The sequence below is a fragment of the Phalacrocorax carbo genome, chromosome 3 (assembly GCF_963921805.1).
Source record: "Phalacrocorax carbo chromosome 3, bPhaCar2.1, whole genome shotgun sequence".
Classification (NCBI taxonomy): domain Eukaryota; kingdom Metazoa; phylum Chordata; class Aves; order Suliformes; family Phalacrocoracidae; genus Phalacrocorax; species Phalacrocorax carbo.
The window spans coordinates 90,421,338-90,435,302 of record NC_087515.1 but is presented as its reverse complement, the minus strand read 5'-3'; the positions used below and the strand labels follow the sequence as shown (position 1 = coordinate 90,435,302).

The following is a 13,965-nucleotide window of genomic DNA, read 5'->3' as shown; positions in this document are numbered from 1 at the left end:
TCAGATATGCACTAAACTACTAGCACACATGACATCATCCTTGGCTTCAGCTTTTGAAAGTGAAATGGTATTTAAAAATATGAAATTCTGGTAGCAATGTCACACCCGAAGTTGATGTTTAAAACAAAACTGACAATAAAATCAACTGCCAGGAAACGGACTATTTTTTAAATTAGACATCTATCATGTCAGCTTTGGGTTAATCTCTGGAGCCAGCTCAAGGATGGATGAGGTAATATTTGCACGTGTTATGGATAAGATAGAATGAAAATGGATATTTTTTTTTTTTTGGCTAATGTGCTACAAAGATTATGAGCCTGATGGTTGGAATCAGTACGAGCTGTGATTGAGGGGTTATGTGTGAAGCAGCAGATTAGAATGGTTTTAATATGTTGCATGATGGTCTCTGAAAGTCCCAGGCTATGTACGAAGTGTTGTGAATAAGGGCACTTGCAGGAGGTAGGAAGATAAGTGATAAGTGGAGGGTTGACATAATTCTGGAAAAAGCTCTCAGAGCCAACACGTTTAGTGGATAAGTTTAAGGGCTTGGTCTTGTTGCTTTAGTTATGAGTGCCAGAGATTGAGGCTTAACAGGGAGTCAGGACTTGGTGACAGAGCCAGCTAAAAGATGGCTGGACTTAAGTTATAATACATAAAAGAAAATGAAACATTGAATCATAACCTGTTATAACAGCAACTGCTTTTGCTATTACAGAAACTATCTGAGAATTTGTTTTTGTCTGTGTTAATAGGATTTAAAACACATACGAATTACAGCTGGGGAAGGGATTCCATTAATTCCTGTTTTCTGTGCTTTTTGTGAAAGCTTTTCTTAGCTTTTGTCCACGCTGTTCTCTAAAGTATATTCCTGGCAAAGGCCAACATTTGCTCAGCGTTTGCACCAAACTGCCGGTGAAAGGTTGACATGTCCAGAAACTGTCAGAGGCATGGCTTTAGAAGTGTGGGTCTCAGGTGGCTTCAATCTATCTTGTTCTCCTTTTCCAGTGGCCTCACTTGTCTTCTGCATTATCTTGGCAGTTCTGGAGACCCAGTTAAGTTAAATCAGTCCTTTCCAAGAACCTGCCCAAGGGTCCATGCTGCAGCCTTGTCCATAGTGAACAGCTATGAATTGCAGGTCCTTTGATCTGTTTCTCCACACCATTGGAGCTGCTCTGTACCTCCTAGAAATGTGCAGGAGCAGAGGCAGGAGAGGACCACAGGGTAGGGCTCCACCTACCCACAGGCAGTGAAATGAGTTTTGTTGCACCTTTTGTGCCTGTTTGCCTCCTGTTGTCCACTGGAAGAGGACTGAAGGAGGTACAAGGGGCAAGGAGAAAGAAAGTACGTTTCCTCAGGAACATGAGGGCCAGGAAAATAAGTGAGATGTTGCATTGGTCTTTGAGTCAGAGAAGAGGAGGTCTGTCCCACAGCCATCTCTATTCCTCTTGAGAGATATGCAGAGGTAGGCTTCAGTCAGTAATATCAGGTTTATGAGTGTAAGAGCTGAACTTTCTCCCAGGTATTTTTGCCATGGGCAGCTGTGAGTTTGCTACAATATTTTGAAAACTCCACAGTCAGGGAAGCTCCTGTCTTTATGCACAAGTGGCCATTATGTATCCAAACATAGTATTTATATGGGTAGTGTTTTGTGGTTAGCCATGGAAGACATATCTGATGCCGCAATATACTGCTCAGAACACATCAGAACAATGGAAACACTGACTTTCTTGTACATCCCACCTTCCTACCTTTATTTCCACCTGACAACTATAAAGAAATTAGAATAGCTTGCTTTTAGATCTATACTTGTAAGGTTATTGTTGTTGTCACAAGACATTGCTGAAAATACCCAAACAAACTGTCAAGGAAAAGCAAGAGTTAGCCCAGACAACAGTATGACTGAAGCCCACATTTTAATGTCAAGAATATTAATTCCAAAATTTATAGAACTGCTCTCCAGCTGAGCAACAGGTCTGAAAACTGATTACCTGTGTTTAGGGCAAGGACATTGTGCTGCTTAAAAATGCCAGAGAATGCTCAGGTGAGAACCGGCAGAAGGTGAAAGGACTTAATGCCAGCCTTGGCTGTGGACACGACTCAGCTGAGGAGCTCAGCTTTCCCCAGAGAAAAGCACACTGAAACTTCTTATAGGACCACCTATAGGACCACAGAACAGGACACAACACAGAGCATTTTCACAGCCAGCTGCTACTCTGCAAATGGGAAGAGAAGTAAAATCAAGAATAAAAAGAATCAGTGGTTGTGAAGGTTTGCATTTTTCAATAGGATATAAAACGAGTACACAATATTGACTACTTCCAAAAGAGAGTCACTGGAGAAAATGTGAAGTAACCATGACTAGGATTGGGAAGGAGTGGAAGTGAAAAGGTTTAAAAAAAGTTGCACTTCTCTGTTTTTTATTTCCCTAAGAGTCTTGGGTTTTTCTGAATTCATTTGACTTCTGGAAAGTTGTTTACATGTTATTTATGCTCTGTACATCTCTGTGAAGAAAGTTATACAACATACATGTTAGTCTATGCAGGTGTTTATAACTATAAATGCTACTTTTGTAGTTTGCCAAATGGAAAATACACCCAATGGCATCTTCTTGAACCTGTAAATAAACTGTTTTCCAGAGCAGCCTTCAACCACATCATGAAAGGAAATGGCAGAGCAATTCCACTGACAATAGCATGAGAATTATTATGAACCAGATGTGAAACAATACAAATATTAGTGAAAAGAATACTTTCTGTCTACCACAGCATGACAAAGCTTCAGAAAACATGTTGATACTGATGGGATGTGCAATGAAAATAAGTGTGCAATGCTCTGACTGAAACTGCAGGATGAAATACTTCTGGGTGAGCTCGCAGATGATGTGCCATTGGTATGAACACCAACAAAATGCCGCTCATCCTTTTGACCAGGGCTGAGCTTTTCTTACAACTCTAGCACACCCCCCATAGGGAAGGAGTGATGGCATCCCTCCTGGGAAGAAGAGAGCATCAAGCCCACAGCTCTCTCCTGCTCCACAGCCACTGCTCTGTTATGGGTGCCTGTAAAGCCTGATCCTGAGGTGGCTTAGCAAGTTTATACCATGGATGTAGGGCATGGATGTAGGGGACTCCATTTAGTGCTTCAACCTTTGCTGTTGGCAATGTTTGCAATGCTGCAGGGTGTCCCCCCCAGAGCAGCTGGCTGCCACTCTGGAAGGATGCTGATGTACAGAGACACAGGGACATGGGCTGTGGTGGGTTGTGCACCACATCTGCCAGCCCCTTAGGGATGTCTCAGACATGTTGGGGCATTATGAAGGGCACCAGGACCTATTTTTTTGCAGCTGAATCATGTCCTAAGTGTTTCATGCAGCAGTAAGATGCCACCAGCTTGGATGTGAATATGAATAGCAGCGCTGCACCATGGCTTAAGGTTGAAAGTAGTGTATCCCTGCTTGGCATTTCAGAAACAGAAGATAAGGCTTCATTCTGGAATTTACCAGAGTAGCAGCGCTAACATGTAAATTATGCAGAATAATCACATTTTATCTATTTAACTAAGGTTAGAGCTGTTCCTTATCAGCAAACAAAGTATTTACCAACTGACCAGGTTTCTGTTGAGACTGGGTGAGGGCAGACTAATATGATTATAATCTGACACTTTTTTTTCAGCACTCATGCTTCATGTGAGAACTTCAACAGCCCATCTGGCCTCAGTTGGTGGTTTTCTAACTTGCCAGCTTTACTTCAGTGTATTCTGATAATATTATTTCAAACCAGGCACATCATCAGGTATCTTTCAAAATGTGAAATGTTTATAAAAATACATATCCCTGTTTCAGCTTATACAATCCCTGCCATCCTTTACCTACCAGAACTGTGTTGTGAGCTTTTTTCTGTTATTACAAGGGAGATGTAAAGTCATGTGGCCATCCTATCACAAGCTTCTGCCAGCTGTAAACCTCATCACAGTTCCTGTAAAGTACATTTCCACAGATCAAGTTACTGCCAGGGAAGACTTTAACAATCTTCTACCCTACTTTCAACCAGCAACAATTAGTATTAGCAAATGGTCCAGGCCACTGCCTGGAATCACATATGATTTCTATTCAAGAAAGACAAACTTTTATTCAAACCAGACCCATAAGCTAAACACATGAGTTTCCCTGCTTAAAGTAATGAATCTGAAGTAGTTTCTATCATTCATTTTAAAAATCACTCTCACATTTGAAATCAAGTTGGCTATTTTCCCTTGTCTGTATTAGCTATCTGGTAAGGGTGACTTTTCTAACACTGGTGTCTAGGGCTAGGATTTATTGGTTTTTTTTAAAAAAAAAACCCTTCCCCTTCCCACCTTATTTTTTTCATTTTTAGGGCTTGTCTTTGTAATATGGGCAAAACTCATCCTATCTTTGAAAACAGAGAAAAAACCCCACACATGGCATAACTTCCTTTATAAGATTCTTAATATATTTTACAGTCAAAATGTAGTTTTGTATGCGATGATTTAAGAAGGCACACACATGCTTTCAGGTCATTAAAGCGCATTGTAAAAATAATAGAGACACAAAGGGCTTATTCTCAAGAAACGATGCACACCCTCTTCTCCATGGAATATTGAAGATCTGTTTCATTTTTCAGTATAAGGCAAGTTCAGGATGCTATTTCCTTACCACATACCTCAGCGGTGCATGACCCCAGAAATAAAAAGTGAGGGGATTTATACGCAAAAGAAAAATCTTGGCACTTCTTAACATTTTGCTCCTCTTCCTAAATAAAAGACCTTCAGAACGAATCCTGTTACTGCTGTTGCAAGGGAGTTGCTCTGTCAGACGGCATGCACCTTATTCTCTGTGGACGCTTGGGCTGAGCGAGCCAGGGAGTTTGTTAGATGCTGCTTTTTAAGAAGTGCTAGTGAAACAACTTGTGGTCAAAACTGCCCTTTTTCCGTACCTGATGACTGACTGTCCACAATGAGGATGAATATCAAGCACACACATAACAGCAAACTGTTGCTGATCCAAAGACTGGTAAAAATACAGAGGATGAGCCTCTGAGGTAGAAGGCACCTAGAAGACAAAACTGAAGCTTACATGTGGTGGAAAAACATGGCATGTCCCAGGAAGAAACACCTGGTTTCCAGAAAAGAAGTCCCACTGATTTTACTCAAGGTTTGCCGTGGCCCAAGGCTATGTTAAAAGCAGCCAACTAAAAGAACAGTCTGGAAGTCGCTGTATGCAGATGTTTGCAACTGGGTGATGTTCAAGATGCCCAAGATTGCTACTGGCAATCTTTCCTCTGTTGTTGTCACATAGAAGTGAGAGTCTCATGAAAACCCCAAAGGCTCAGGCTTTTCGTAAGAACATGGTACACCCTGTGACATTACAGCCACCAGAGCCTTGCAGAGCCAAGGTTTGGTCCACATCATGAATGACTGTCTGGAGGAAACTCCTCCTCCCTATTGAGTGGAAGAGAAAGCTATAGATATGAAAAGGAGAAGCAACAAAAGGAGGTCACCGAAAGGAAACTGAGATGCTTACATAGCTGTGGAAGAGAGATGGTACGTGTGCTATTGATGCAATTAGTCTAACAGAATTGGAAGTAAAACCCAAAAGCCAGTTCAATCAGAACATTTTTCCAATTAAATAAAGCCCAAGACCTCTTACTAGTTATGTTTTGGCAGAAGGAGGCTGTCTGTATTTTACCACCTCCTTTAAAAATATAAAATGTCTTGATACACAGAAACAGAGCTCAATAAATTGCCTCTCCACAACAGTATAACACGCACAGTATTTCTGATAGCATTTGGTCTCAGTTTACTGTCTGTCCTTGCAACGGTTGAGGCCTGCCCTCTGTGAAGGTGTTGGTTCCCCCCGGATGAGTGAATGAATTCAGTTTTCAGAGGGAAAGAATTCAGTTTTTACCACAAAATCACCTCTGCCTGTATTCCTGCCCTGTTAACAGCAGATCAGCAAGACAAATTCTGTGTTGTGTGATAATCCAAGAAAGCAGGGCATAGTGAAATTTGGTAACAGCAAATGCCCTGGAGATGCTCCAAGAGGTGCAGCAGTCTGTGAAGACAGGTAGACCTTACCTCTGGTGAGGACCTGTGCTGTGCATGTGAAGGAGTCTATGACAGTCCTCTGCACAAGTATCAACACAGCACCTTCCATGTGTCCCACGGTTTGTCCAGGCTGCTTATTGCCTCCCACTATATATCAACAGCAGCAACCCTGACATGAAGACAGCGGGAAAGGGCAGTCTGGGGCTCACAGCACCAGTGTGGAGAGAGGAATAGCCCAGCTGGCATGTTTGGTGCATGGTGAGAGGACACTGAAGCCTCAGCTGGGGCAGGACATGATGGCACCTCCATCCCACCATGAAGGGTGTTCAGCACAGAGCCTCCAATGGCTGTGTTTCCTGCTGGTGCAAAAATGGACTCCTGTGCCACAGACTGGAGATAAGCAGCTAAAAGTTTGAGGCAGGAGGATGTCAGTTTGGTTTCTATCTAAATGAGGACATCCCTCTACAATAGGTTTTTAAACCTGCCCTTCTAATCAAAATAATAGAGCACTGCTGGAAATGACATTCACAACATTTTTATCAGTCAACAAGGCAAGGTTTGTAAGGGAAGGCAATATCTTTTATTACACTACTCTGAAAAAGCAGACAAGCTTTCAGCAAACTCTTCCTCAGGTCAGTAAAGGTATGCCTAGAGAGCCATGAATGCTTTGGTTTTGCAATCACTTTTCCAGTAAAAAAATGACCTAAGACATAAGCAAAATTGAAAGCAAGCTGAAATTGCACAGTGCCCTGGAAAGATTTTTCTATAACATTTATACCACTTACTGCATTTTGGGAATCTGAAGTTAATCATAATTTTAAAATCTCTCAAGGATTCCTGATGATGTGAAGAACCATTAGCTCACCAATTAGCAAATACTCAAAAAGTGTTTAGAAACATTTTAAAATATTTCAAAGAAGTGAAATAGTAAATAGACTTACTGTTCATAGAGATAGATGTGGTAAGAGTTGGAAGGATAAGCACTTGCCACCAGCACTCTTGAGCTACACAATGGTTCTTTAATGAGCAGCCATTGCTAGCTGTGCCAGATTGTTTATTTATGATGATCTGGTTCACACATCCCTGCAGGAAGATGCTGTTCAACTGTTCTCACTATTGTTGCCGGCATTTCCAGCTCCAGAGCTGTCACGGATGGGAAGGGAGCTGAAGAAGATCCACCCAGTGCACGCTCCTAGGGAGAACCTGTCTTCTCAGGCTGTGACTGCTGGTCCAGAGCATCAGTCCCACCTGCAGAGAGTTATCTTTGACACAGCAAATATATCTGCCCATATCCTCTCCTGTGCTCCGCTCAGATCTGGGGTGATTTAGGAGTACGGGGCAAACACCATCACACACACCAGCCTGTTTTCAGGTGTAGCTGCCTAGACCATTTCCTTGTGGCTTTGGCTCAAGAGGAGCCCTTTCAGTGTAATTGCTGGAGCACATGCATGGAAAGAACACTAGGCTTTCTAAAAGCGACACTTTGCAAGTTGAGGGTGCGTTGCATGGGGTTCCTGAGAATTACACATCAGGGTATTTCCACTAGAGTCCCCTTCATTTGTGCTTTGTTGGCCATGAAGCCTTGCTATTTGCTGCAGAGCGAGTGGTTTAACAGTCACCACCACCCTGGAGAAGGTGAGACACAGCGTCCCTGCAGCTGGGGGCTTGCCCCCAGCTGGCCCCCCACGGCGGCCATCACCCTGCCTCAGGGGTGCTGCCCCACATGAGTCAGCAGAGGGTGCTCCTGCAGCAAAGCAGCCCACTCCTGCTGCCAATACACCCCTACGTTAAACAATATGCCCAATAGGAAGTATTGGTTTATAAATTATTAACCGCAGTCCTCTGACACACTAGCAGACTCACATCTGTGGACATTTTATGTAAAAGACAAGTAATGGGAGAAGGTGAGATCTTCAAAGTGTCTTGTAACCCAAGAAGGTCTGTACTGTATAAGCACAGGAGGCAGCAAGGGATTACAATAAGTTGTGTTTGGGCTACGGCGAGAGCCCCTGCTCTTCGGGCCGGTGTTTGATTCCTGGGGCCACCAGTGCCTTTGTGAGCAGCAAGTTTCCTGATGGTGATGCTGAAGGGAAAACCTGGAGGGAATATTTCAACTGTTCCCTCTCTTTTTGGGTGGGCAGGCCCTGGTCAGGCGTTGAGTATTTGCAGAAGGATGTATGGGGATGCACGGGGGATGGGAGGAGGGCTGCGGGAGGGGTAGCACGGCTAAGGGAGGAGAGGGAGGATAAAAGCAGAAGGAAAAAGCAAAAGAATAAAGGGAGGAAATACTCCAGTGTCCCCAAACACCTGCTGGCTTTGCCGTATTTTTTGTTTCATACTGTGATTTTTTTTCCAGGCATTTTAAAAACTATGTGCGTGCCTTGTGTGTACATGCAAAGAGGAGGCTGTGGGGACACTTTGCAATGGGGATCTCCAAGCCTGCCATATGAATACTAGACTATTTCGATGATTTGGAAGTAACCCCACCTTGAAGACCTGAAGATTCACTGTAGACAGCTAGATTCTAGTTTTTTTGTCATCTCATTAAAGCCAGCTAGTGAACCAGCTGGGTCACAAATAATTCTTTCTGGATGACATTTTTCTCTTAGTTATTTGCTGGTGCCCAGGATGTTGGGAGTTGAGGGAAACAAAATTTTTTTTTCTTGAATAATTTTTGCTACTAAAATTCTCACTCTCCGTGTCCTTTTCTTGTCCTGTTGAGTAAACTTAGTACAATTACCAAGCATTTGGGTGTAGGCAATGAAATAAAATAAAAGCATTTTTGTACTATCTCACACTGTTAGCTCCTGAGGGATACTCTCATAACAATGAGGTTGGAAACAGACATAAATAAGGCTGTAACCTCAGCTGACTAAATAATAGCCAGAGTTTTTTGTCAAGTAAGTTGTTCAATTAATATTTTTGCCGACTTCAGCAGGAAGAAATTACTTGACAACATAGTTATGTTTTTTTCTACTGTTAAAAATACTTTGATACTTATGGTCTCCTTTGCCTGGAGTGGCTGGCTGTCTCTGCCTTCATATAATTCTCCTTTAAACACTTTCTGGAAACACACTTTTCCTAAATGGCTTATATGTCCTCTTTTCAAAGAGGCATTTGCAGGTCAGAGGAAAAAAATTACCCAAACCAGCTTCCAGACCCTTATAATGAGCAAAGCTTATTTCAGGGCACTTTTATTTCCCTTTCTCTTGACCCTTCTCTCCTATCAGGGGTGTATCTGTGCCTTTTCTCTGTTTCTCCCTACAGGTAGACCTGTCTGCTCCTCCTGCAGCCCCCTGACTTGAGGGGGATGCAGGGTGTGTGTGAGAAGATGCATCTGCCCCTGCAGACAGGGCTTGTGGTTGGAAAGCTATTTCAGTAGTGACCTTTTCTTCTGCTCCACGGTATATCCTCCAGCCACCTATCAGTGCTCTGGGAACAGCAATAGCCACATGGACCAAAACTGAGGTAGGTCAGCACTGATGTGTAGCAGCGTCTATCGGAAAAGTAGCTGCAAGTCAAAGAATATGTGATAGTTGGGTTAGAACAGGATTGTCTGGTGGATATGAGGCGGCTGAAGTCTGCTATATCCATTGCTGTTGACAGTCTTTATAAGTGCAGACTTTTAAAAATAATAACAAGGTGTAACATCAGCTATCCATTAAACCAGGGACATTTCAGCCCCTGCTTATCTCTGAAATTCCTTGTATTATCTTCACCAGTGACACTATTAACTTGTCCTGCCTTCAAACAACTGCAAATCAGAGCATTTCCCCAGATCTAATTCCTCTGGATAGTTCATTATCCAAATAAGCCAGACTGTGAAGCGGCTTTTTGTTCCCTGGATTCACAGGATTAGCCAGGAGGATGTGTGGTGTGCAGAGTTAGGAGAAAAAGGCATTTTAAGCTTTTGCAAAAATGTGAAACCTTCAACTCGAGTAATTTCAGTTTTATCCCCACTTTCACAGTGGATTTAGGCAGACATTCGCAAAGGCTGTAATTGTAACATTACAAGGTGAAAATGCAGATTTTGCATGCAGAAAACTTTTCTGTAGCAGAACAACAATGCCAGGGTAACCAGACATGACACCTGAAAGCATTTTTTCCTCCACGTTGTTAGAGTCAACCTGATCCTGGAGTATGCCACACACACTGGTGGAATTCAATGACAAAATCTCCATGTACTCACCAGGAATGGGACCTTGAAACCAATCGCTGCAGTATTCCTACTGAATCTGAGCACTGCTCGCAGGCATCAAGGTCTGTTTAATGGACTACATTAAAGGACTACTATGTGTGCTCAACAAATTGCAGGATCAACCTGCCTGCCAAATGACTATGCAGCTGCTTGACTTGGCGAAATTTAGAGCGTATCAAGAAAGGTTGCTATGAAATGGTGAATCTGCCCTGGGGAGTCTTTGGGCTCTGACTCACACATGGCAGCGGATTAATATCGGGTGGCTGAAGGGGTTTCTGCCCCCAGCTGTGTGCTCCAGCTGGCCGAGGGGGCTGCATCCCCAGAGGAAGGTACCACCACCAGCCTTTGGGCACCTCCTGCCCTGCCACGGCTTTAGGCTTGTGGCATTGAGGGGGACTGAATATCTGGGTAATTTCAGACTGAAGTTTGTGACTGTTTTGTCTTTCTGTTGAACTCTTCCAGGATGGATGGTTTTTCTGCAGTTTGGGGCGAGGGGGAAATCAGGTTAAACCAAACCTAAAACATTCAGAGATTTTTGGTGGGTAGCACAGGCAAAATCCTAAACCACCAGGGACACCTATAGGTCTGAGGGATTTTTAAACGTTTTTTAAAAAAGAAAATGGAAGGATATTTTGGAATGAAATCTCCTATTTTAATTAGGAAAAATAAAAATATTTTTTTATAAAACGTCACTGTGAAAAGTTATGGTTTGGGTTTTGTTTTTAACATTTCCCAATCTATAAGCAATTTGTAAAAAGCAAAATGTGTTCATAAACTCTGTGTTCATAAACTCTGTGCTCATAAACCTGATGTGTTCACAAACCTGATGTTGTTAGGTCCACATTTATGCAACAAAAAAGAATCAACCAGCTAAATGAAAGAAGCCACCCTTTTATTCTTTTTTCTAAAGTAAAAACAATGCTGAAGAGTATTTTGATGTTCCTCCTGTGACAAGTCCCTGATCCCACTGCAAGCTGAACTACTTAACTTCTAGCATTAGGTATATGTGTAAGCATAATGACATGATGTAGTCTTTGTCTACTGGTTTATCAGTGATGACCTGAAATCTTAGCTCAAGTCTTGTGTCTTGCTCGATACTTGCAATGAATACGGTGTATTCAGTCTGTAACCTGAAAATGAAATTACATGAAATTAAAGAAATAAGCAAATTACAGCACGTTCATAGAATATTTGCAAATAGAAAAAACCAACTATAATCAGTAACTCGGTGGTTAGCTATGGCTACACCAAGGACTTCTAGTGTGCATGTTTCTCTGCGGGGCTGGGAGAGGCAGGATAACTTGAAAAGGGTAGAAGCCTGCATCAGAGGTTCATGAGAAATGCAAAGCCTTGAGTTTTATGGATTTTGGGGTTGAATTCATGTCTATGGATTGATGGCAAAATATTATTTTAGTGTCACAACCATTTTTTCTAAAATTTTGTTTTGTGCTTATCTAGTTGAGAAGACAGTAACTGAAATGGTTTTGAGTTTAATTCCATTCGACTGTTGATGAATTTTGTCTCCTGACAGTTGCAATTCCAAGTGTTTGCATGCCCAACATGAAATTGGCTATTTTACAAAAGACTTATAAAAATCCTGGAATTCCTGGCTTGCAAAAGGACTGGAATGAATTATGACCTTTTCCATAATAGTGTGTCATCCTAGTTGTTGTATATAAAATTAACTAAAACCCTGAGTACAGGAAAATGCCTTCAGCCAACCCTTTTCTGCTACTAGGCTCTTTCTAAGAGATCATATTGAATTAACTGTTTCAGCTCCTTGAACTGCCAAGAAATGTAGTGGCTGGCAAAGATCAACAGATCTCTGATTAATACAAAAGCACTGGCTATATGAAACTGGGATCCTTTTGTTTTAGGGGAACAATAGGAAGGCTTCCATTTTTATTTTTCATTTTTAATGGAAAGATTCTCCTGGGCTAAGCAGCTGATGCCTGTGCAGTTACATCATGTCAGCACAGCCCAACAAAGTGAAAGGAGTTGGGTCTATTCCAAGTATATTTATTCCTGGGGTGGTTATATGGAATCTCATACGTAGGAGAAGTGAGGGATTACCATGAAGCCTATGTGACACAAATGAAAATTTGGATTCTTGAGTCAAATCACAGACAAAAATCCCATATGTGTGGACAGATCAGAACTAAACAGGATGTTTGATAACTGAACAGCATTAGATGCACTGCATAGATGAAATCTGTATTCTGGGGAATAGTTCTTACCACAACAAGAGATTCTGTCTTTATTCCTTAGAGACTGAGGGGAAGAACTGGGGATTATGTATCACTTAAATGTGCCACACACATTGTCTCTGAACACTCTGGTAAAGAGAAAAGTGCTTTCTAAGGTCATGGCTCCCCTTTGCTTAGTTGGATAGCTTTCAAGTTAAAAAAAAAAAAAAGAATGAAAAATTAATAAAGGAGGGGAATTTTTACATGTTTCACATTACCTTTGTTTGTTAAGCTGGAGTATGATGTGTGGAAAATTTTAAATCTTTAAGGCATCTTTTAATATTTTAGTTACCTGAAATATTAACTGATTTATTAGGTTCTACGATATTGGATCCAGGTCACTACAGGAAATACTCAGCTGCAGTGAGTCTCTACAAAAAAATAGGTCAGACTATCCATATATCTTCTTATATTATTGGGAAATTGCTTCCCAGATAGCACTGTAAGTAGAAATGTGAGTTTTTTGCATCTCACCGTATCCCCAGTGGTCACACTGTGACTTCCTGCACATGCTGTTCCAATGCTTCTTTGTCCTAGTCCATAAAAAAGCTCACTTTGTATTCCCCAGAATATCATGAAATATGGAGACAGTGATATTTTCCAATTTAGGAGCAGAGCATGTTGTGACATAATAGAAAAAAACAATGGCCAAACCTGTTGGTTGCACAACTGTCGAGCCTTATCACCTCAAAGGCAAAAGAGCTTCAAAAGCTAGGCATAGATTGCAATATTTTAATGGAAAAATACGAATGTTTTTGAAAACAATACATAGTTATTTTACTAACAGAATCCAACTTAAATTCTACTACAACTTTATGGCTTTGTCAGAATTATTATACTAAACCAAATTGTACTATTTGCTCCAGACCCTTTTTCCATTTTCTAGTATACATACACATGCATAAAGAGATCAAGAGGATGAGTAAAAAATCTGCAATGCCAGAGATAAAAAGCTGTTTCAGGTACTGGATTTTGGGACTCTGTTTATTTACCTTAGCCCTTCTCACAAAATGTGACAAAAATATCTCTGCATGCTCCTGCCGTTGTACTCAACAGAGGCTGCAGCTTTCTGCCCGTGTTGCAGCCAAAATTGAAGACCAGCAGCTGGATCCGGAATCTTAAGAGTTGAAAGCCCTATTGAAAGTCAGGTATTTTAGCTCAGGCTGTTTGCAGCAGGTTGTTGTGTAATTTGCTCTCAACCAGGACACTTCCTGCCTGTCTTGGACATACTGTAGGATAAAACATAGGAAAAAACCACTTCTAGGAGTAAAAACCTATAGGCCTAGGTTCAGTCAGCCTCACTTCACTTCAATACCCCTCTTTTAGTGTTTTGTATTGCATAGGATGCCCAAAGGTCTAGAGCCAGCCACAGGAAACCCTAAGCACAGGGATTTAAGTGGAATTAGGCTGCCCAAAATCTGGACCATGGAGCTCTTCCCTCTTAAGGATGTGTCGGAA

At 41.7% G+C, this 13,965-nt stretch overlaps 1 long non-coding RNA gene across 1 annotated transcript; it reads right to left on the bottom strand.

Annotated features, from left to right (window-relative positions):
• Positions 1 to 11,136: 11,136 nt before the first annotated feature.
• LOC135312883 (uncharacterized) lies at positions 11,137 to 13,694 on the bottom strand. The gene is made up of 2 exons (XR_010372502.1): positions 13,500 to 13,694; positions 11,137 to 11,391 (listed from the first exon to the last, which is right to left on the bottom strand). It is a non-coding gene; the product is annotated as an uncharacterized LOC135312883 (long non-coding RNA).
• Positions 13,695 to 13,965: the final 271 nt, after the last annotated feature.